Consider the following 26074-nt stretch of genomic DNA (forward strand, 5'->3'; position numbering starts at 1 on the left):
AGAATTGCTCATGAACTTAAAATGATGCTAACAGTAATGTAGTGATAGTTGCTAATAAACTCAAAGTGATGCTGACAGTAATGTAGTAGGAGTTGCTACAAACCTTAAAATAATGCAACAGTAATGTACTAAGAGTTGCTACGAACCTCAAAATATTGCGACAGTGATGTAGGAAGAATTGCTAATGAACTTAAAATGTTGCGACAGTAATGTAGTGATAGTTGCTAATCAACTCAGTGATGCTTACAGTAATGTAGTAAGTGTTTTGAATAACCTCAAAGTGATGGTGACAGTCATTCGGAAGAGTTGCTAAGAACCTCAAAATAATGTGACAGTGATGTCAGAAGAATTGCTAATGATCTCAAAATGATGCGACAGTGATTTAGTAAGAATTGCTAATGAACTCAAAATGATGCTAACAGTAATGGAGTGAACGTTTCGAATAACCTCAAAGTGATGCTGACAGTCATGTACTAAGAGTTGCTACGAACCTCAAAATAATGCGACAGTAATGTAGTTAAAGTTGCTACGAACCTAAAAATATTGCGACAGTAATGTCGGAAGAATTGCTAATGAACTCAAGATGATGCTAACAGTCATGTAGTGATAGTTGCTAAGAAACTCAGTGATGCTTACAGTTATGTAGTAAGAGTTTCGAACAACCTCAAAGTGATGCTGACAGTCATGTAGTAAGAGTTGCTAATGAACTCAATTTAATGCGACAGTGATGTCGTGAGAATTGCTCAACAACTCAAAATGATGCTTACAGTAATGTAGTGATAGTTGCTAATAAACTCAAAGTGACGCTGACAGTAATGTAGTAGGAGATGCTACGAACCTTAAAATAATGCAACAGTAATGTACTAAGAGTTGCTACGAACCTCAAAATAATGTGACAGTTATGTCAGAAGAATTGCTCATGATCTCAAAATGTTGCGACAGTGATGTAGTAAGAATTGCCAATGAACTCAAAATGATGCTAACAGTAATGCAGTGAAACTTTCAAATAACCTCAAAGTGATGCTTACAGTCATGTAGTAAGAGTTGCTACGAACCTCAAAATAATGCGAAAGTAATGTAGTAAAAGTTGCTACGAACCTCAAAATATTGCGACAGTGATGTCGGAAGAATTGCTAATGAACTCAAGATGATGCTAAAAGTAATGTAGTGGTAGTTGCTAATCAAGTCAGTGATGCTTACAGTAATGTAGTAAGAGTTGCTATGAACCTCAAAATAATGCGACAGTGATGTCAGAAGAATTGCTAAAGATCTTAAAATGATGCGACAGTGATGTAGTAAGAATTGCTCATGAACTTAAAATGATGCTAACAGTAATGTAGTGATAGTTGCTAATCAACTCAGTGATGCTTACAGTAATGTAGTAAGTGTTTTGAATAACCTCAAAGTGATGGTGACAGTCATTAGGAAGAGTTGCTAAGAACCTCAAAATAATGTGACAGTGATGTCAGAAGAATTGCTAATGATCTCAAAATGATGCGACAGTGATTTAGTAAGAATTGCTAATGAACTCAAAATGATGCTAACAGTAATGGAGTGAACGTTTCGAATAACCTCAAAGTGATGCTGACAGTCATGTACTAAGAGTTGCTACGAACCTCAAAATAATGCGACAGTAATGTAGTTAAAGTTGCTACGAACCTCAAAATATTGCGACAGTAATGTCGGAAGAATTGCTAATGAACTCAAGATGATGCAAACAGTCATGTAGTGATAGTTGCTAAGAAACTCAGTGATGCTTACAGTCATTTAGTAAGAGTTTCGAATAACCTCAAAGTGATGCTGACAGTCATTTAGTAAGAGTTGCTAATGAACTCAATTCAATGTTACAGTGATGTCGTGAGAATTGCTGATGAACTCAAAATGATGCTAACAGTAATGTAGTGATAGTTGCTAATAAACTCAAGGTGATGCTGACAGTAATGTAGTAAGATTTGCTACGAACCTTAAAATAATGCAACAATAATGTAGTAAGAGTTGCTACGAAACTAAAAATAATGTCACAGTGATGTCAGAATGATTGCTAATGATCTCAAAATGATGCGACAGTGATTTAGTAAGAATTGCTAATGAATTCAAAATGATGCTAACAGTAATGGAGTGAACGTTTCGAATAACCTCAAAGTGATTCTGACAGTCATGTACTAAGAGTTGCTACGAACCTCAAAATAATGCGACAGTAATGTAGTTAAAGTTGCTACGAACCTAAAAATATTGCGACAGTGATGTCGGAAGAATTGCTAATGAACTCAATTCAATGCTACAGTGATGTCGTGAGAATTGCTCATGAACTCAAAATGATGCTGACAGTAATGTAGTCAGAGTTGCTACGAACCTTAAAATAATGCAACAATAATGTAGTAAGAGTTGCTACGAACCTCAAAATAATGTGACAGTGATGTAGTGAGAACTGCTCAACAACTCAAAATGATGCTAACAGTAATGTAGTGATAGTTGCTAATAAACTCAAAGTGATGCTAACAGTCATGGAGTGAACGTTTCGAATAACCTCAAAGTGATGCTGAAAGTCATGTACTAAGAGTTGCTACGAACCTCAAAATAATGCAACAGTAATGTCAGAAGAATTGCTAATGATCTCAAAATGATGCGACAGTGATGTAGTAAGAATTGCTAATGAACTCAAAATGATGCTAACAGTAATGGAGTGAAACTTTCGAATAACCTCAAAGTGATGCTTACAGTCATGTAGTAAGTGTTGCTACGAACCTCAAAATAATGCGACAGTAATGTAGTAAAAGTCACTACGAACCTCAAAATATTGCGACAGTGATGTCGGAAGAATTGCTAAAGATCTCAAAATGATGCGACAGTGATGTCAGAAGAATTGGTAATGATCTCAAAATGATGCTAACAGTAATGGAGTGAAACTTTCGAATAACCTCAAAGTGATGCTGACAGTCATGTAGTAAGTGTTGCTACAAACCTAAAAATAATGCGAAAGTAATGTAGTAAAAGTTGCTACGAACCTCAAAATATTGCGACAGTGATGTCGGAAGAATTGCTAATGAACTCAAGATGATGCTAACAGTAATTTAGTGATAGTTGCTAAGAAACTCAGTGATGCTTACAATAATGTAGTAAGAGTTTTGAATAACCTCAAAGTGATGCTGACAGTCATTTAGTAAGAGTTGCTAATGAACTCAATTCAATGCTACAGTGATGTCGTGAGAATTGCTCATGAACTCAAAATGATGCTAACAGTAATGTAGTGATAGTTGCTAATAAACTCCAAGTGATGCTGACAGTAATGTAGTAAGAATTGCTACGAACCTTAAAATAATGCAACAATAATGTAGTAAGAGTTGCTACGAACCTCAAAATAATGTGACAGTGATGTCAGAAGAATTGCTAATGATCTCAAAATGATGCGACAGTGATTTAGTAAGAATTGCTAATGAACTCAAAATGATGCTAACAGTAATGGAGTGGACGTTTCGAATAACCTCAAAGTGATGCTGACAGTCATGTACTAAGAGTTGCTACGAACCTCAAAATAATGCGACAGTAATGTCAGAAGAATTGCTAATGATCTCAAAATGATGCGACAGTGATGTAGTAAGAATTGCTAATGAACTCAAAATGATGCTAACAGTAATGGAGTGAAACTTTCGAATAACCTCAAAGTGATGCTTACAGTCATGTAGTAAGTGTTGCTACGAACCTCAAAATAATGCGACAGTGATGTCGGAAGAATTCCTAATGAACTCAAAATGATGCTAACAGTAATGTAGTGATAGTTGCTAATCAACTCAGTGATGCTTACAGTAATGTAGTAAGTGTTTCGAACAACCTCAAAGTGATGCTGACAGTCATTTAGTAAGAGTTGCTAATGAACTCAATTTAATGCTACAGTGATGTCGTGAGAATTGCTCAACAACTCAAAATGATGCTAACAGTAATGTAGTGATAGTTGCTAATAAACTCAAAGTGATGCTGACAGTAATGTAGTAAGAGTTGCTACGAACCTTAAAATAATGCAACAATAATGTAGTAAGAGTTGCTACGAACCTCAAAATATTGCGACAGTGATGTCGGAAGAATTGCTCATGAACTCAAGATGATGCTAACAGTAATGGAGTGATAGTTGCTAATAAACTCCAAGTGTTGCTGACAGTAATGTAGTAAGAGTTGCTACGAACCTTAAAATAATGCAACAATAATGTCGTAAGAGTTGCTACGAACCTCAAAATAATGTGACAGTGATGTCAGAAGAATTGCTAATGATGTCAAAATGATGCGACAGTGATTTAGTAAGAATTGCTAATGAACTCAAAATGATGCTAACAGTAATGGAGTGAACGTTTCGAATAACCTCAAAGTGATGCTGACAGTCATGTACTAAGAGTTGCTACGAACCTCAAAATAATGCGACAGTAATGTCAGAAGAATTGCTCATGATCTCAAAATGATGCGACAGTGATGTAGTAAGAATTGCTCATGAACTCAAAATGATGCTAACAGTAATGGAGTGAAACTTTCGAATAACCTCAAAGTGATGCTTTCAGTCATGTAGTAAGTGTTGCTACGAACCTCAAAATAATGCGACAGTAATGTAGTAAAAGTTGCTACGAACCTCAAAATATTGCGACAGTGATGTCGGAAGAATTGCTAATGAACTCAAGATGATGCTAACAGTAATGTAGTGATAGTTGCTAAGAAACTCAGTGATGCTTACAGTAATGTAGTAAGAATTTCGAACAACCTCAAAGTGATGCTGACAGTCATTTAGTAAGAGTTGCTAATGAACTCAATTTAATGCTACAGTGATGTCGTTAGAATTGCTCATGAACTCAAAATGATGCTAACAGTAATGTAGTGATAGTTGCTAATAAACTCAAAGTGATGCTGACAGTAATGTAGTAAGAGTTGCTACGAACCTTAAAATAATGCAACAATAATGTAGTAAGAGTTGCTTCAACCTCAAAATATTGCAACAGTGATGTCGGAAGAACTGCTAATGATCTCAAAATGATGCTAACATTAATGTAGTAAGAATTGCTAATGAACTTAAATTGATGCGAACAGTGATGTCGTGAAAATTGCTCATAAACTCAAAATGATGCTAAAAGTAATGTAGTGATAGTTGCTAATAAACTCAAAGTGATGCTGACAGTAATGGAGTAAGAGTTGCTACGAACCTTAAAATAATGCAACATTAACGTAGTAAGTGTTTCGAATAACCTCAAAGTGATTCTGACAGTCATGTCGTAAGAGTTGCTACGAACCTCAATATAATGCGACAGTAATGCAGTAAAAGTCGCTACTAACCTCAAAATATTGCGACAGTGATGTCAGAAGAATTGATAAAGAACTTAAAATGATGCTAACAGTAATGTAGTGATAGTTGCTAATCAACTCAGTGATGCTTACAGTAATGTAGTAAGTGTTTCGAATAAACTCAAAGTGATGGTGACAGTCATTAGGAAGAGTTGCTACGAACCTCAAAACAATGCGACAGTGATGTCGGAAGAATTGCTATTTATCTCAAAATGATGCGACAGTGATGTCAGAAGAATTGGTAATGAACTCAAGATGATGCTAACAGTAATGGAGTGAAACTTTCGAATAACCTCAAAGTGATGCTGACAGTCATGTAGTAAGAGTTGCTACGAACCTCAAAATAATGCGACAGTAATGTAGTAAAAGTTGCTACGAACCTCAAAATAATGCGACAGTAATGTAGTAAAAGTTGCTACGAACCTCAAAATATTGCGACAGTGATGTCGGAAGAATTGCTCATGAACTCAAGATGATATAACAGTAATGTAGTGATAGTTGCTAAGAAACTCAATGATGCTTACAGTAATGTAGTAAGAGTTTCGAACAATCTCAAAGTGATGCTGACGGTCATTTAGTAAGAGTTGCTAATGAACTCAATTTAATGCGACAGTGATGTCGTGAGAATTGCTCAACAACTCAAAATGATGCTAACAGTAATGTAGTGATAGTTGCGAATAAACTCAAAGTGATGCTGACAATAATGTAGTAAGAGTTGCTAGGAACCTTAAAATAATACAACAATAATGTAGTAAAAGTTGCTACGAACCTCAAGATATTGCGACAGTGATGTCGGAAGAATTGCTCATGAACTCAAAATGATGCTAACCGTAATGTAGTGATAGTTGCTAATCAACTCAGTGATGCTTACAGTAATGCAGTAAGTGTTTCGAATAACCTCAAAGTGATGCTGACAGTCATGTAGTAAGTCTTGCTACAAACCTCAAAATAATGCGAAAGTAATGTAGTAAAAGTTGCTACGAACCTCAAAATATTGCGACAGTGATGTCGGAAGAATTGCTAATGAACTCAAGATGATGCTAACAGTAATGGAGTGAAACTTTCGAATAACCTCAAAGTTATGCTGACAGTCCTGTAGTAAGTGTTGCTACGAACCTCAAAATAATGCGACAGTAATGTAGTAAAAGTTGCTACGAACCTAAAAATAATGTGACAGTAATGTAGTAAAAGTTGCTACGAACCTCAAAATATTGCGACAGTGATGTCGGAAGAATTGCTAATGAACTCAAGATGATGCTAACAGTAATGTAGTGATAGTTGCTAAGAAACTCAGTGATGCTTACAGTAATGTAGTAAGAGTTTCGAACAATCTCAAAGTGATGCTGACGGTCATTTAGTAAGAGTTGCTAATGAACTCAATTTAATGCGACAGTGATGTCGTGAGAATTGCTCAACAACTCAAAATGATGCTAACAGTAATGTAGTGATAGTTGCTAATAAACTCAAAGTGATGCTGACAATAATGTAGTAAGAGTTGCTAGGAACCTTAAAAAAATACAACAATAATGTAGTAAAAGTTGCTACGAACCTCAAGATATTGCGACAGTGATGTCGGAAGAATTGCTCATGAACTCAAAATGATGCTAACCGTAATGTAGTGATAGTTGCTAATCAACTCAGTGATGCTTACAGTCATGCAGTAAGTGTTTCGAATAACCTCAAAGTGATGCTGACAGTCATGTAGTAAGTCTTGCTACAAACCTCAAAATAATGCGAAAGTAATGTAGTAAAAGTTGCTACGAACCTCAAAATATTGCGACAGTGATGTCGGAAGAATTGCTAATGAACTCAAGATGATGCTAACAGTAATGGAGTGAAACTTTCGAATAACCTCAAAGTTATGCTGACAGTCATGTAGTAAGTGTTGCTACGAACCTCAAAATAATGCGACAGTAATGTAGTAAAAGTTGCTACGAACCTAAAAATAATGTGACAGTAATGTAGTAAAAGTTGCTACGAACCTCAAAATATTGCGACAGTGATGTCGGAAGAATTGCTAATGAACTCAAGATGATGCTAACAGTAATGTAGTGATAGTTGCTAAGAAACTCAGTGATGCTTACAGTAATGTAGTAAGAGTTTCGAAATACCTCAAAGTGATGCTGACGGTCATTTAGTAAGAGTTGCGAATGAACTCAATTTAATGTTACAGTGATGTCGTGAGAATTGCTCAACAACTCAAAATGATGCTAACAGAAATGTAGTGATTGTTGCTAATAAACTCAAAGTGATGTTGACAGTAATGTAGTAAGAGTTGTTACGAACCTCAATATAATGCGACAGTAATGTAGTAAAAGTCGCTACAAACCTCAAAATATTGCGACAGTGATGTCGGAAGAATTGCTAATGAACTCAAGATGATGCTAACAGTAATGTAGTGATAGTTGCTAAGAAACTCATTGATGCTTACAGTAATGTAGTAAGAGTTTTGAATAACCTCAAAGTGATGGTGAATGTCATTAGGAAGAGTTGCTACGAACCTCAAAATAATGCGACAGTGATGTCAGAAGAATTGCTAAAGATCTCAAAATGATGCGACAGTGATTTAGTAAGAATTGCTAATGAACTCAAAATGATGCTAACAGTAATGGAGTGAACGTTTCGAATAACCTCAAAGCAATGCTGACAGTCATGTACTAAGAGTTGCTACGAACCTCAAAATAATGCGACAGTGATGTCGGAAGAATTGCTAAAGATCTCAAAATGATGCGACAGTGATGTCAGAAGAATTGGTAATGATCTCAAAATGATGCTAACAGTAATGGAGTGAAATTTTCGAATAACCTCACAGTGATGCTTACAGTCATGTATTAAGTGTTGCTACGAACCTCAAAATAATGCGACAGTAATGTAGTAAAATTTGCTACGAACCTCAAAATATTGCGACAGTGATGTCGGAAGAATTGCTAATGAACTCAAAATGATGCTAACAGTAATGTAGTGATAGTTGCTAATCAACTCAGTGATGCTTACAGTAATGTAGTAAGTGTTTCGAATAACCTCAAAGTGATGCTGACAGTCATGTACTAAGAGTTGCTACGAACCTCAGAATAATGCGACAGTAATGTAGTAAAAGTTGCTACGAACCTCAAAATATTGCGACAGTGATGTCGGAAGAATTGCTTAAGATCACAAAATGATGCGACAGTGATGTCGGAAGAATTGCTAATGAACTCAAGATGATGCTAAATGTAATGGAGTGAAACTTTCGAATAACCTCAAAGTGATGCTGACAGTCATGTAGTAAGAGTTGCTACGAACCTCAATATAATGCGAAAGTAATGCAGTAAAAGTTGCGACGAACCTCAAAATATTGCGACAGTAATGTAGTAAAAGTCGCTACGAACCTCAAAATATTGCGACAGTGATGTCGGAAAAATTGCTAATGAACTCAAGATGATGCAAACAGTAATGGAGTGATAGTTGCTAAGAAACTCAGTGATGCTTACAGTAATGTAGTAAGAGTTTCGAACAACCTCAAAGCGATGCTTACAGTCATGTAGTAAGAGTTGCTACGAACCTCAAAATAATGCGACAGTGATGTCAGAAGAATTGCTAAAGATCTCAAAATGATGCGACAGTGATGTCAGAACAATTGGTAATGATCTCAAAATGATGCTAACCGTAATGTAGTGATAGTTGCTAATCAACTCAGTGATGCTTACAGTAATGCAGTAAGTGTTTCGAATAACCTCAAAGTGATGCTGACAGTCATGTAGTAAGTCTTGCTACAAACCTCAAAATAATGCGAAAGTAATGTAGTAAAAGTTGCTACGAACCTCAAAATATTGCGACAGTGATGTCGGAAGAATTGCTAATGAACTCAAGATGATGCTAACAGTAATGTAGTGATAGTTGCTAAGAAACTCATTGATGCTTACAGTAATGTAGTAAGAGTTTTGAATAACCTCAAAGTGATGGTGAATGTCATTAGGAAGAGTTGCTACGAACCTCAAAATAATGCGACAGTGATGTCAGAAGAATTGCTAAAGATCTCAAAATGATGCGACAGTGATTTAGTAAGAATTGCTAATGAACTCAAAATGATGCTAACAGTAATGGAGTGAACGTTTCGAATAACCTCAAAGCAATGCTGACAGTCATGTACTAAGAGTTGCTACGAACCTCAAAATAATGCGACAGTGATGTCGGAAGAATTGCTAAAGATCTCAAAATGATGCGACAGTGATGTCAGAAGAATTGGTAATGATCTCAAAATGATGCTAACAGTAATGGAGTGAAATTTTCGAATAACCTCACAGTGATGCTTACAGTCATGTATTAAGTGTTGCTACGAACCTCAAAATAATGCGACAGTAATGTAGTAAAATTTGCTACGAACCTCAAAATATTGCGACAGTGATGTCGGAAGAATTGCTAATGAACTCAAAATGATGCTAACAGTAATGTAGTGATAGTTGCTAATCAACTCAGTGATGCTTACAGTAATGTAGTAAGTGTTTCGAATAACCTCAAAGTGATGCTGACAGTCATGTACTAAGAGTTGCTACGAACCTCAGAATAATGCGACAGTAATGTAGTAAAAGTTGCTACGAACCTCAAAATATTGCGACAGTGATGTCGGAAGAATTGCTTAAGATCACAAAATGATGCGACAGTGATGTCGGAAGAATTGCTAATGAACTCAAGATGATGCTAAATGTAATGGAGTGAAACTTTCGAATAACCTCAAAGTGATGCTGACAGTCATGTAGTAAGAGTTGCTACGAACCTCAATATAATGCGAAAGTAATGCAGTAAAAGTTGCGACGAACCTCAAAATATTGCGACAGTAATGTAGTAAAAGTCGCTACGAACCTCAAAATATTGTGACAGTGATGTCGGAAAAATTGCTAATGAACTCAAGATGATGCAAACAGTAATGGAGTGATAGTTGCTAAGAAACTCAGTGATGCTTACAGTAATGTAGTAAGAGTTTCGAACAACCTCAAAGCGATGCTTACAGTCATGTAGTAAGAGTTGCTACGAACCTCAAAATAATGCGACAGTGATGTCAGAAGAATTGCTAAAGATCTCAAAATGATGCGACAGTGATGTCAGAACAATTGGTAATGATCTCAAAATGATGCTAACCGTAATGTAGTGATAGTTGCTAATCAACTCAGTGATGCTTACAGTAATGCAGTAAGTGTTTCGAATAACCTCAAAGTGATGCTGACAGTCATGTAGTAAGTCTTGCTACAAACCTCAAAATAATGCGAAAGTAATGTAGTAAAAGTTGCTACGAACCTCAAAATATTGCGACAGTGATGTCGGAAGAATTGCTAATGAACTCAAGATGATGCTAACAGTAATGGAGTGAAACTTTCGAATAACCTCAAAGTTATGCTGACAGTCCTGTAGTAAGTGTTGCTACGAACCTCAAAATAATGCGACAGTAATGTAGTAAAAGTTGCTACGAACCTAAAAATAATGTGACAGTAATGTAGTAAAAGTTGCTACGAACCTCAAAATATTGCGACAGTGATGTCGGAAGAATTGCTAATGAACTCAAGATGATGCTAACAGTAATGTAGTGATAGTTGCTAAGAAACTCAGTGATGCTTACAGTAATGTAGTAAGAGTTTCGAACAATCTCAAAGTGATGCTGACGGTCATTTAGTAAGAGTTGCTAATGAACTCAATTTAATGCGACAGTGATGTCGTGAGAATTGCTCAACAACTCAAAATGATGCTAACAGTAATGTAGTGATAGTTGCTAATAAACTCAAAGTGATGCTGACAATAATGTAGTAAGAGTTGCTAGGAACCTTAAAATAATACAACAATAATGTAGTAAAAGTTGCTACGAACCTCAAGATATTGCGACAGTGATGTCGGAAGAATTGCTCATGAACTCAAAATGATGCTAACCGTAATGTAGTGATAGTTGCTAATCAACTCAGTGATGCTTACAGTCATGCAGTAAGTGTTTCGAATAACCTCAAAGTGATGCTGACAGTCATGTAGTAAGTCTTGCTACAAACCTCAAAATAATGCGAAAGTAATGTAGTAAAAGTTGCTACGAACCTCAAAATATTGCGACAGTGATGTCGGAAGAATTGCTAATGAACTCAAGATGATGCTAACAGTAATGGAGTGAAACTTTCGAATAACCTCAAAGTTATGCTGACAGTCATGTAGTAAGTGTTGCTACGAACCTCAAAATAATGCGACAGTAATGTAGTAAAAGTTGCTACGAACCTAAAAATAATGTGACAGTAATGTAGTAAAAGTTGCTACGAACCTCAAAATATTGCGACAGTGATGTCGGAAGAATTGCTAATGAACTCAAGATGATGCTAACAGTAATGTAGTGATAGTTGCTAAGAAACTCAGTGATGCTTACAGTAATGTAGTAAGAGTTTCGAAATACCTCAAAGTGATGCTGACGGTCATTTAGTAAGAGTTGCGAATGAACTCAATTTAATGTTACAGTGATGTCGTGAGAATTGCTCAACAACTCAAAATGATGCTAATAGAAATGTAGTGATTGTTGCTAATAAACTCAAAGTGATGTTGACAGTAATGTAGTAAGAGTTGTTACGAACCTCAATATAATGCGACAGTAATGTAGTAAAAGTCGCTACAAACCTCAAAATATTGCGACAGTGATGTCGGAAGAATTGCTAATGAACTCAAGATGATGCTAACAGTAATGTAGTGATAGTTGCTAAGAAACTCATTGATGCTTACAGTAATGTAGTAAGAGTTTTGAATAACCTCAAAGTGATGGTGAATGTCATTAGGAAGAGTTGCTACGAACCTCAAAATAATGCGACAGTGATGTCAGAAGAATTGCTAAAGATCTCAAAATGATGCGACAGTGATTTAGTAAGAATTGCTAATGAACTCAAAATGATGCTAACAGTAATGGAGTGAACGTTTCGAATAACCTCAAAGCAATGCTGACAGTCATGTACTAAGAGTTGCTACGAACCTCAAAATAATGCGACAGTGATGTCGGAAGAATTGCTAAAGATCTCAAAATGATGCGACAGTGATGTCAGAAGAATTGGTAATGATCTCAAAATGATGCTAACAGTAATGGAGTGAAATTTTCGAATAACCTCACAGTGATGCTTACAGTCATGTATTAAGTGTTGCTACGAACCTCAAAATAATGCGACAGTAATGTAGTAAAATTTGCTACGAACCTCAAAATATTGCGACAGTGATGTCGGAAGAATTGCTAATGAACTCAAAATGATGCTAACAGTAATGTAGTGATAGTTGCTAATCAACTCATTGATGCTTACAGTAATGTAGTAAGTGTTTCGAATAACCTCAAAGTGATGCTGACAGTCATGTACTAAGAGTTGCTACGAACCTCAGAATAATGCGACAGTAATGTAGTAAAAGTTGCTACGAACCTCAAAATATTGCGACAGTGATGTCAGAAGAATTGCTTAAGATCACAAAATGATGCGACAGTGATGTCGGAAGAATTGCTAATGAACTCAAGATGATGCTAAATGTAATGGAGTGAAACTTTCGAATAACCTCAAAGTGATGCTGACAGTCATGTAGTAAGAGTTGCTACGAACCTCAATATAATGCGAAAGTAATGCAGTAAAAGTTGCGACGAACCTCAAAATATTGCGACAGTAATGTAGTAAAAGTCGCTACGAACCTCAAAATATTGCGACAGTGATGTCGGAAAAATTGCTAATGAACTCAAGATGATGCAAACAGTAATGGAGTGATAGTTGCTAAGAAACTCAGTGATGCTTACAGTAATGTAGTAAGAGTTTCGAACAACCTCAAAGCGATGCTTACAGTCATGTAGTAAGAGTTGCTACGAACCTCAAAATAATGCGACAGTGATGTCAGAAGAATTGCTAAAGATCTCAAAATGATGCGACAGTGATGTCAGAACAATTGGTAATGATCTCAAAATGATGCTAACAGTAATGGAGTGATAGTTGCTATTAAACTCAAAGTGATGCTGACAGTAATGTAGTAAGTGTTTCGAATAACCTAAAAGTGATGCTGTCAGTCATGTAGTAAAAGTTGCTTCTAACCTCAAAATGATGCTAACAGTAATGTAGTGATAGTTGCTAATCAACTCAGTGATGCTGAAAGTGATGTAGGAAGTGTTTCGAACAACCTCAAAGTGATGCTGACAGTCATTTAGTAAGAGTTGCTAATGAACTCAATTCAATGCTACAGTGATGTCGTGAGATTGCTCATTCACTCAAAATGATGCTAATAGTAATGTAGTGATATTTGCCAATAAACTCAAAGTGATGCTGACAGTCATGTCGTAAGAGTTGCTAAAAACCTCAAAATAATGCGACAGTAATGTCGTAAAAGTTGCTAAAAACCTCAAAATATTGCGACAGTGATGTCGGAAGAATTGCTAATGAACTTAAAATGATGCTAACAGTAATAGAGTGATAGTTGCTAATCAACTCAGTGATGCTTGCAGTAATGTAGTAAGTGTTTCGAATAACCTCAAAGTGATGCTGACAGTCATGTAGTAACAGTTGCAACGAACCTCAAAATAATGCGACAGTGATGTCGGAAGAATTGCTAATGATCTCAAAAGGATGCGACAGTAATGAAGTGATAGTTGCTAATCAAGTCAGTGATGCTTCCAGTAATGTAGTAAGTGTTTCGAATAGCCTCAAAGTGATGCTGACAGTAATGTAGTAAGAGTTGCTACGAACCTTAAAATAATGCAACAGTAATGTAGTAAGAATTGCTAATGAACTCAAAATGATACTAACAGTAATGGAGTGAAACTTTCGAATAACCTCAAAGTGATGCTTACAGTCATGTAGTAAGTGTTGCTACGAACCTCAAAATAATGCGACAGTAATGTAGTAAAAGTTGCTACGAACCTCAAAATATTTCGACAGTGATGTCGGAAGAATTGCGAATGAACTCAAAATGATGCTAACAGTAATGTAGTGATAGTTGCTAATCAACTCAGTGATGCTTACAGTAATGCACTAAGTGTTTCGAATAACCTCAAAGTGATGTTGACAGTCATGAAGTAAGAGTTGCTACGACCCTCAAAATGATGCGACAGTGATTTAGTAAGAATTGCTAATGAACTCAAAATGATGCTAAAAGTAATGGAGTGAAAGTTTCGAATAACCTCAAAGTGATGCTGACAGTCTTGTACTAAGAGTTGCTACGAACATCAAAATAATGCGACAGTGATGTCAGAAGAATTGCTAATGATCTCAAAATGATGCGACAGTGATGTAGTAAGAATTGCGAATGAACTCAAAATGATGCTAACAGTAATGTAGTGATAGTTGCTAATCAACTCAGTGATGCTTACAGTAATGTAGGAAGTGTTTCGAATAACCTCAAAGTGATGCTGACAGTCATGTAGTAAGAGTTGCTACGAACCTAAATATAATGTGACAGTAATGTAGTAATAGTCGCTACGAACCTCAAAATATTGCGACAGAGATGTCGGAAGAAATGCTAATGAACTTAAAATGATGCTAACAGTAATGTAGTGGTAGTTGCTAATCAAGTCAGTGATGCTTACAGTAATGTAGTAAGCGTTTCGAATAATCTCAAAGTGATGCTGACAGTAATGTAGTAAGAGTTGCTACGAACCTCAAAATAATGCGACAGTAATGTAGAAAGAGTTGCTACGAACCTCAAAATAATGCGACAGTGATGTCAGAAGAATTGCTAATGATCTCAAAATGATGCGACAGTGATTTAGTAAGAATTGCTCATGAACTCAAAAAGATGCTCACAGTAATGGAGTGAACGTTTTGAATAACCTCAAAGTGATGCTGACAGTCATGTACGAAGAGTTGTTACGAACCTCAAAATAATGCGACAGTAATGTCGTAAAAGTTGCTAAAAACCTCAAAATATTGCGACAGTGATGTCGGAAGAATTGCTAATGAACTTAAAATGATGCTAACAGTAATAGAGTGATAGTTGCTAATCAACTCAGTGATGCTTGCAGTAATGTAGTAAGTGTTTCGAATAACCTCAAAGTGATGCTGACAGTCATGTAGTAACAGTTGCTACGAACCTCAAAATAATGCGACAGTGATGTCGGAAGAATTGCTAATGATCTCAAAAGGATGCGACAGTAATGAAGTGATAGTTGCTAATCAAGTCAGTGATGCTTCCAGTAATGTAGTAAGTGTTTCGAATAGCCTCAAAGTGATGCTGACAGTAATGTAGTAAGAGTTGCTACGAACCTTAAAATAATGCAACAGTAATGTAGTAAGAATTGCTAATGAACTCAAAATGATACTAACAGTAATGGAGTGAAACTTTCGAATAACCTCAAAGTGATGCTTACAGTCATGTAGTAAGTGTTGCTACGAACCTCAAAATAATGCGACAGTAATGTAGTAAAAGTTGCTACGAACCTCAAAATATTTCGACAGTGATGTCGGAAGAATTGCGAATGAACTCAAAATGATGCTAACAGTAATGTAGTGATAGTTGCTAATCAACTCAGTGATGCTTACAGTAATGCACTAAGTGTTTCGAATAACCTCAAAGTGATGTTGACAGTCATGAAGTAAGAGTTGCTACGACCCTCAAAATGATGCGACAGTGATTTAGTAAGAATTGCTAATGAACTCAAAATGATGCTAAAAGTAATGGAGTGAAAGTTTCGAATAACCTCAAAGTGATGCTGACAGTCTTGTACTAAGAGTTGCTACGAACATCAAAATAATGCGACAGTGATGTCAGAAGAATTGCTAATGATCTCAAAATGATGCGACAGTGATGTAGTAAGAATTGCGAATGAACTCAAAATGATGCTAACAGTAATGTAGTGATAGTTGCTAATCAACTCAGTGATGCTTACAGTAATGTAGGAAGTGTTTCGAATAACCTCAAAGTGATGCTGACAGTCATGTAGTAAGAGTTGCTACGAACCTAAATATAATGTGACAGTAATGTAGTAATAGTCGCTACGAACCTCAAAATATTGCGACAGAGATGTCGGAAGAAATGCTAATGAACTTAAAATGATGCGAACAGTAATGTAGTGGTAGTTGCTAATCAAGTCAGTGATGCATACAGTAATGTAGTAAGTGTTTCGAATAATCTCAAAGTGATGCTGACAGTAATGTAGAAAGAGTTGCTACGAACCTCAAAATAATGCGACAGTGATGTCTGAAGAATTGCTAATGATCTCAAAATGATGCGACAGTGATTTAGTAAGAATTGCTCATGAACTCAAAAAGATGCTAACAGTAATGGAGTGAACGTTTTGAATAACCTCAAAGTGATGCTGACAGTCATGTACTAAGAGTTGCTACGAACCTCAAAATAATGCGACAGTAATGTAGTAAAAGTTGCTACGAACCTCAAAATAATGCGACAGTAATGTAGTAAAAGTTGCTACGAACCTTAAAATAATGCAACAATAATGTAGTAAGAGTTGCTATGAACCTAAAAATATTGCGACAGTAATGTCGGCAGAATTGCTAATGAACTCAAGATGATGCTAAAAGTCATGTAGTGATAGTTGCTAAGAAACTCAGTGATGCTTACAGTAATGTAGTAAGAGTTTCGAACAACCTCAAAGTGATGCTGACAGTCATTTAGTAAGAGTTGCTAATGAACTCAATTTAATGCTACAGTGATGTTGTGAGAATTGCTCAACAACTCAAAATGATGCTAACAGTAATGTAGTGATAGTTGCTAATAAACTCAAAGTGATGCTGACAGTCATGTAGGAAGAGTTGCTACGAACCTTAAAATAATGCAACAATAATGTAGTAACAGTTGCTACGAACCTCAAAATAATGTGACAGTGATGTCAGAAGAATTGCTAATGATCTCAAAATGATGCGACAGTGATTTAGTAAGAATTGCTAATGAACTCAAAATGATGCTAAAAGTAATGGAGTGAAAGTTTCGAATAACCTCAAAGTGATGCTGACAGTCTTGTACTAAGAGTTGCTACGAACATCAAAATAATGCGACAGTGATGTCAGAAGAATTGCTAATGATCTCAAAATGATGCGACAGTGATGTAGTAAGAATTGCGAATGAACTCAAAATGATGCTAACAGTAATGTAGTGATAGTTGCTAATCAACTCAGTGATGCTTACAGTAATGTAGGAAGTGTTTCGAATAACCTCAAAGTGATGCTGACAGTCATGTAGTAAGAGTTGCTACGAACCTAAATATAATGTGACAGTAATGTAGTAATAGTCGCTACGAACCTCAAAATATTGCGACAGAGATGTCGGAAGAAATGCTAATGAACTTAAAATGATGCTAACAGTAATGTAGTGGTAGTTGCTAATCAAGTCAGTGATGCTTACAGTAATGTAGTAAGCGTTTCGAATAATCTCAAAGTGATGCTGACAGTAATGTAGTAAGAGTTGCTACGAACCTCAAAATAATGCGACAGTAATGTAGAAAGAGTTGCTACGAACCTCAAAATAATGCGACAGTGATGTCAGAAGAATTGCTAATGATCTCAAAATGATGCGACAGTGATTTAGTAAGAATTGCTCATGAACTCAAAAAGATGCTCACAGTAATGGAGTGAACGTTTTCAATAACCTCAAAGTGATGCTGACAGTCATGTACGAAGAGTTGTTACGAACCTCAAAATAATGCGACTGTAATGTAGTAAAAGTTGCTACGTACCTCAAAATATTGCGACAGTGATGTCGGAAGAATTGCTAATGAACTCAAAATGATGCTAACAGTAATGTAGTAATAGTTGCTAAGAAACTCAGTCATGCTTACAGTAATGTAGTAAGTGTTTTGAATAACCTCAAAGTGATGCTGACAGTCATGTAGTAAGAGTTGCTACGAACCTCAAAATAATGCGAAAGTAATGGAGTAAAAGTTGCGACGAACCTCAAAATATTGCGACAGTGATGTCGGAAGAAATGCTAATGAACTCAAGATGATGCTAACAGTAATGTAGTGGTAGTTGCTAATCAAGTCAGTGATGCTTCCAGTAATGTAATAAGAGTTGCTACGAACCTCAAAATAATGCGTCAGTGATGTCAGAAGAATTGCTAAAGATCTTAAAATGATGCGACAGTGATGTAGTAAGAATTGCTCATGAACTTAAAATGATGCTAACAGTAATGTAGTGATAGTTGCTGATCAAGTCAGTGATGCTTACAGTAATGTAGTAAGTGTTTCGAATAACCTCTAAGTGATGCTGACAGTCATGTAGTAAGAGTTGCTACGAACCTCAAAATAATGTGACAGTAGTGTAGTAAAAGTTGCTACGAACCTCAAAATATTGCGACAGTGATGTCGGAAGAATTGCTAATGAACTCAAGATGATGCTAACCGTCATGTAGTGATAGTTGCTAAGAAACTCAGTGATGCTGACAGTAATGTAGTAAGAGTTTCGAACAATCTCAAAGTAATGCTGACAGTCATTTAGTAAGAGTTGCTAATGAACTCAATTCAATGCTACAGTGATGTCGTGAGAATTGCTCAACAACTCAAAATGATGCTAACAGTAATGTACTGATAGTTGCTAATCAACTCAGTGATGCTTACAGTAATGTAGTAAGTGTTTTGAATAACCTCAAAGTGATGGTGACAGTCATTAGGAAGAGTTGCTAAGAACCTCAAAATAATGTGACAGTGATGTCAGAAGAATTGCTAATGATCTCAAAATGATGCGACAGTGATTTAGTAAGAATTGCTAATGAACTCAAAATGATGCTAACAGTAATGGAGTGAATGTTTCAAATAACCTCAAAGTGATGCTGACAGTCATGTACTAAGAGTTGCTACGAACCTCAAAATAATGCGACAGTAATGTAGTTAAAGTTGCTACGAACCTAAAAATATTGCGACAGTAATGTCGGAAGAATTGCTAATGAACTCAAGATGATGCTAACAGTCATGTAGTGATAGTTGCTAAGAAACTCAGTGATGCTTACAGTAATGTAGTAAGAGTTTCGAAGAACCTCAAAGTGATGCTGAAAGTCATTTAGTAAGAGTTGCTAATGAACTCAATTCAATGCTACAGTGATGTCGTGAGAATTGCTGATGAACTCAAAATGATGCTAACAGTAATGTAGTGATAGTTGCTAATAAACTCTAAGTGATGCTGACAGTCATGTAGTAAGAGTTGCTAGGAACCTCAAAATAATGCGACAGTAATATAGTAAAAGTTGCTACGAACCTCAAAATATTTCGACAGTGATGTCGGAAGAATTCCAAATGAACTTAAAATGATGCTAACAGTAATGTCGTGATAGTTGCTAATCAACTCAGTGATGCTTACAGTAATGTAGTTAGTGTTTCGAATAACCTCAAACTGATGGTGACAGTCATGTAGGAAGAGTTGCTACGAACCTCAAAATAATGCGACAGTGATGTCGGAAGAATTGCTGATGATCTCAAAATGATGCGACAGTGATGTCGGAAGAATTGCTAATGAACTCAAAATGATGCTAACAGTAATGGAGTGAAACTTTCGAATAACCTCAAAGTGATGCTGACAGTCATGTAGTAAGTGTTGCTACGAACCTCAAAATAAAGCGACAGTAGTGTAGTAAAAGTTGCTACGAACCTCAAAATATTGCGACAGTGATGTAGGAAGAATTGCTAATGAACTCAAGATGATGCTAACAGTAATGTAGTGATAGTTGCTAAGAAACTCAGTGATGCTTACAGTAATGTAGTAAGAGTTTCGAACAACCTCAAAGTGATGCTGACAGTCATTTAGTAAGAGTTGCTAATGAACTCAATTTAATGCTACAGTGATGTCGTGAGAATTGCTCAACAACTCAAAATAATGCGAAAGTAATGTAGTGATAGTTGCTAATAAACTCAAATTGATGCTGACAGTAATGTAGTAGGAGTTGCTACGAACCTTAAAATAATGCAACAGTAATGTACTAAGAGTTGCTACGAACCTCAAAATAATGTGACAGTGATGTAGAAAGAATTGCTAATGAACTCAAAATGATGCTAACAGTAATGCAGTGAAACTTTCAAATAACCTCAAAGTGATGCTTACAGTCATGTAGTAAGTGTTGCTACGAACCTCAAAATAATGCGACAGTAATGTAGTAAAAGTTGCTACGAAGCTCAAAATATTGCGACAGTGATGTCGGAAGAATTGCTAATGAACTCAAAATGATGCTAACTGTAATGTAGTGATAGTTGCTAAGAAACTCAGTCATGCTTACAGTAATGTAGTAAGTGTTTTGAATAACCTCAAAGTGATGCTGACAGTCATGTAGTAAGAGTTGCGACGAACCTCAAAATAATGCGAAAGTAATGTAGTAAAAGTTGCTACGAACCTCAAAATATTGCGACAGTGATGTCGGAAGAATTGCTAATGAACTCAAGATGATGCTAACAGTAATGTAGTGGTATTTACTAATAAAGTCAGTGATGCTTACAGTAATGTAGTAAGAGTTGCTACGAACCTCAAAATATTGCGACAGTGATGTCGGAAGAATTGCTCATGAACTCAAGATGATGCTAACAGTAATGGATTGAAACTTTCGAATAACCTCAAAGTGATGCTGACAGTCATGTAGTAAGTGTTGCTACGAACCTCAAAATAATGCGACAGTAATGTAGTAAAAGTTGCTACGAACCTCAAAATATTGCGACAGTGATGTCGGAAGAATTGCTAATGAACTCAAGATGATGCTAACAGTAATATAGTGATAGTTGCTAAGAAACTCAGTAATGCTTACAGTAATGTAGTAAGAGTTTCGAACAACCTCAAAGTGATGCTGACAGTCATTTAGTAAGAGTTGCAAATGAACTCAATTTAATGCAACAGTGATGTCGGAAGAATTGCTAATGATCTCAAAATGATGCGACAGTGATGTTGTAAGAATTGCTAATGAACTCAAAATTATGCTAACAGTAATGGAGTGAAACTTTCGAATAACCTCAAAGTGATGCTTACAGTCATGTAGTAAGTGTTGCGACGAACCTCAAAATAATGCGACAGTAATGGAGTAAAAGTTGCTACGAACCTCAAAATATTGCGACAGTGATGTCGGAAGAATTGCTAATGAACTCAAAATGATGCTAACAGTAATGTAGTGATAGTTGCTAATCAACTCAGTGATGCTTACAGTAATGTAGTAAGTGTTTCGAACAACCTCAAAGTGATGCTGACAGTCATGTAGTAAGAGTTGCTACGAACCTCAATATAATGCGACAGTAATGCAGTAAAAGTTGCTACGAACCTTAAAATATTGCGACAGTGATGTCGGAAGAAATGCTAATGAACTCAAAATGATGCTAACAGTAATGTAGTGATAGTTGCTAAGAAACTCAGTGATGCTTACAGTAATGTAGTAAGAGTTTCGAACAACCTCAGAGTGATGCTGACAGTCATTTAGTAAGAGTTGCTAATGAACTCAATTTAATGCTACAGTGATGTCGTGAGAATTGCTCATGAACTCAAAATGATGCAAACAGTAATGTAGTGATAGTTGCTAATAAACTCAAAGTGATGCTGACAGTAATGTAGTAAGAGTTGCTACGAACCTTAAAATAATGCAAATATAATGTAGTAAGAGTTGCTACGAACCTCAAAATATTGCGACAGTGATGTCGGAAGAACTGCTAATGATCTCAAAATGATGCTAACAGTGATGTAGTAAGAATTGCTAATGAACTTAAAATGATGCGAACAGTGATGTCGTGAGAATTGCTCATTAACTCAAAATGATGCTAAAAGTAATGTAGTGATAGTTGCTAATAAACTCAAAGTGATGCTGACAGTAATGTAGTAAGAGTTGCTACGAACCTTAAAATAATGCAACAATAATGTAGCAAGAGTTGCTATGAACCTCAAAATAATGTGACAGTGATGTCAGAAGAATTGCTAATGATCTCAAAATGATGCGACAGTGATTTAGTAAGAGTTGCTAATGAACTCAATTTAATGCAACAGTGATGTCGGAAGAATTGCTAATGATCTCAAAATGATGCGACAGTGATGTAGTAAGAATTGCTAATGAACTCAAAATGATGCTAACAGTAATGGAGTGAAAAATTCGAATAACCTCAAAGTGATGCTTACAGTCATGTAGTAAGTGTTGCTACGAACCTCAAAATAATGCGACAGTAATGTAGTAAAAGTTGCTACGAACCTCAAAATATTGCGACAGTGATGTTGGAAGAATTGCTAATGAACTCAAAATGATGCGAACAGTAATGTAGTGATAGTTGCTAATCAACTCAGTGATGCTTACAGTAATGTAGTAAGTGTTTCGAACAACCTCAAAGTGATGCTGACAGTCATGTAGTAAGAGTTGCTACGAACCTCAAAATAATGCGACAGTGATGTCGGAAGAAATGCTAATGAACTCAAAATGATGCTAACAGTAATGTAGTGATAGTTGCGAATCAAGTCAGTGATGCTTAAAGTAATGTAGTAAGAGTTTCGAATAACCTCAAAGTGATGCTGACAGTCATGTAGTAAGAGTTGCTACGAACCTCAATATAATGCGACAGTAATGTAGAAAAAGTCACTACGAACCTGAAAATATTGCGACAGTGATGTCAGAAGAATTGCTAAAGATCTCAAAATGATGCGACAGTGATTCAGAAAGAATTGCTCATGAACTCAAAATGATGCTAACAGTAATGGAGTGAAACTTTCGAATAACCTCAAAGTGATGCTGACAGTCATGTAGTAAGTGTTGCTGCGAACCTCAAAATAATGCGAAAGTAATGTAGAAAATGTTGCTATGAACCTCAAAATAATGCGACAGTAATGTAGTAAAAGTTGCTACGGACCTCAAAATATTGCGAAAGTGATGTCGGAAGAATTGCTAATGAACTCAAGATGATGCTAACAGTAATGTAGTGATAGTTGCTAATCAACTCAGTGATGCTTACAGTAATGTAGTAAGAGTTTCGAACAACCTCAAAGTGATGCTGACAGTCATTTAGTAAGAGTTTCTAATGAACTCAATTTAATGCAACAGTGATGTCGGAAGAATTGCTAATGATCTCAAAATGATGCGACAGTGATGTAGTAAGAATTGCTAATGAACTCAAAATGATGCTAACAGTAATGGAGTGAAACTTTCGAATAACCTCAAAGTGATGCTTACAGTCATGTAGTAAGTGTTGCTACGAACCTCAAAATAATGCGACAGTAATGTAGTAAAAGTTGCTACGAACCTCAAAATATTGCGACAGTGATGTCGGAAGAATTGCTAATGAACTCAAAATGATGCTAACAGTAATGTAGTGAAAGTTGCTAATCAATTCAGTGATGCTTACAGTAATGTAGTAAGTGTTTCGAACAACCTCAAAGTGATGCTGACAGTCATGTAGTAAGAGTTGCTACGAACCTCAATAAAATGCGACAGTAATGCAGTAAAAGTTGCTACGAACCTCAAATTCATGCGACAGTGATGTCGTGAGAATTGCTCAACAACTCAAAATGATGCTAACAGTAATGTAGTTATAGTTGCTAATAAACTCAAAGTGATGCTGACAGTAATGTAGTAAGAGTTGCTACGAACCTTAAAATAATGCAACAATAATGTAGTAAGAGTTGCTACGAACCTCAAAATATTGCGACAGTGATGTCAGAAGAATTGCTAATGAACTCAAGATGATGCTAACAGTAATGTAGTGATAGTTGCTAATCAACTCAGTGACGCTTACAGTAATGTAGTAAGTGTTTCGAACAACCTCAAAGTGATGCTGACAGTCATTTAGTAAGAGTTGCTAATGAACTCAATTTAATGCAACAGTGATGTCGGAAGAATTGCTAATGATCTCAAAATGATGCGACAGTGATTTAGTAAGAATTGCGAATGAACTCAAAATGATGCTAACAGTAATGGAGTGAACGTTTCGAATAACCTCAAAGTGATGCTGAAAGTCATGTACTAAGAGTTGCTACGAACCTCAAAATAATGCGACAGTAATGTCAGAAGAATTGCTAATGATCTCAAAATGATGCTAACAGTAATGGAGTGAAACTTTCGAATAACCTCAAAGTGACGCTTACAGTCATGTAGTAAGTGTTGCTACGAACCTCAAAAATAATGCAACAGTAATGTAGTAAAAGTTGCTACGAACCTCAAAATATTGCGACAGTGATGTCGGAAGAATTGCTCATGAACTCAAGATGATGCTAACAGTAATGTAGTGATAGTTGCTAATCAACTCAGTGATGCTTACAGTAATGTAGTAAGTGTTGCTACGAACCTCAAAAATAATGCAACAGTAATGCAGTAAAAGTTGCTACGAACCTCAAAATATTGCGACAGTGATGTCGGAAGAATTGCTCATGAACTCAAGATGATGCTAACAGTAATGTAGTGATAGTTGCTAATCAACTCAGTGATGCTTACAGTAATGTAGTAAGATTTTCGAATAACCTCAAAGTGATGCTGACAGTCATGTACTAAGAGTTGCGACGAACCTCAAAATAATGCGACAGTAATGTAGTAAAAGTTACTACGAACCTCAAAATATTGCGACAGTGATGTCGGAAGAATTGCTCATGAACTTAAAATGATGCTAACAGTAATGTAGTGGTAGTTGCTAATCAAGTCAGTGATGCTTACAGTAATGTAGTAAGAGTTTCGAATAACCTCAAAGTGAAGCCGACAGTCATGTAGTAAGAGTTGCTACGAACCTCAAAATAATGCGACAGTAATGTAGTAAAAGTCGCTACGAACCTGAAAATATTGCGACAGTGATGTCAGAAGAATTGCTAATGATCTCAAAATGATGTTAACAGTAATGGAGTGAGAGTTTCGAATAACTTCAAAGTGATGCTGACAGTCATGTAGTAAGTGTTTCGAACAACCTAAAAGTGATGCTGACAGTCATTTAGTAAGAGTTGCTAATGAACTCAATTTAATCCTACAGTGATGTCGTGAGAATTGCTCAACAACTCAAAATGATGTTAACAGTAATGTAGTGATAGTTGCTAATAAACTCAAAGTGATGATGACAGTAATGTAGTAAGAGTTGCTACGAACCTTAAAATAATGCAACAATAATGTAGTAAGAGTTGCAACGAACCTCAAAATATTGCGACAGTGATGTCGGAAGAATTGCTAATGATCTCAAAATGATGTTAACAGTAATGGAGTGAGAGTTTCGAATAACTTCAAAGTGATGCTGACAGTCATGTAGTAAGTGTTGCTACGAACCTCAAAATATTGCGACAGTGATGTCGGAAGAATTGCTAATGAACTCAAAATGATGCTCACAGTAATGTAGTGATAGTTGCTAATTAACTCAGTTATGCTTACAGTAATGTAGTAAGTGTTTCGAACAACCTAAAAGTGATGCTGACAGTCATTTAGAAAGAGTTGCTAATGAACTCAATTTAATGCTACAGTGATGTCGTGAGAATTGCTCAACAACTCAAAATGGTGCTAACAGTAATGTAGTGATAGTTTCTAATAAACTCAAAATGATGATGACAGTCATGTAGTAAGAGTTGCTACGAACCTCAAAATAATGCGACAGTAATGTAGTAAAAGTTGCTACGAACCTCAAAATATTGCGACAGTGATGTCGGAAGAATTGCTAATGAACTCAAAATGATGCTAACAATAATGGAGTGATAGTTGCTAATCAAGTCAGTGATGCTTACAGTAATGTAGTCAGTGTTTCGAACAACCTCAAAGTGATGCTGACAGTCATGTCGTAAGAGTTGCTACGAACCTCAAAATAATGCGACAGTCATGTCTGAAGAATTGCTAAAGATCTCAAAATGATGCGACAGTGATGTCAGAAGAATTGGTAATGATCTCAAAATGATGCTAACAGTAA

Source organism: Aulostomus chinensis, chromosome 1 (assembly GCF_037954235.1).
Source record: "Aulostomus chinensis isolate RoL2024-O1b breed Wild chromosome 1, RoL_Achi_v1.0, whole genome shotgun sequence".
Classification (NCBI taxonomy): domain Eukaryota; kingdom Metazoa; phylum Chordata; class Actinopteri; order Syngnathiformes; family Aulostomidae; genus Aulostomus; species Aulostomus chinensis.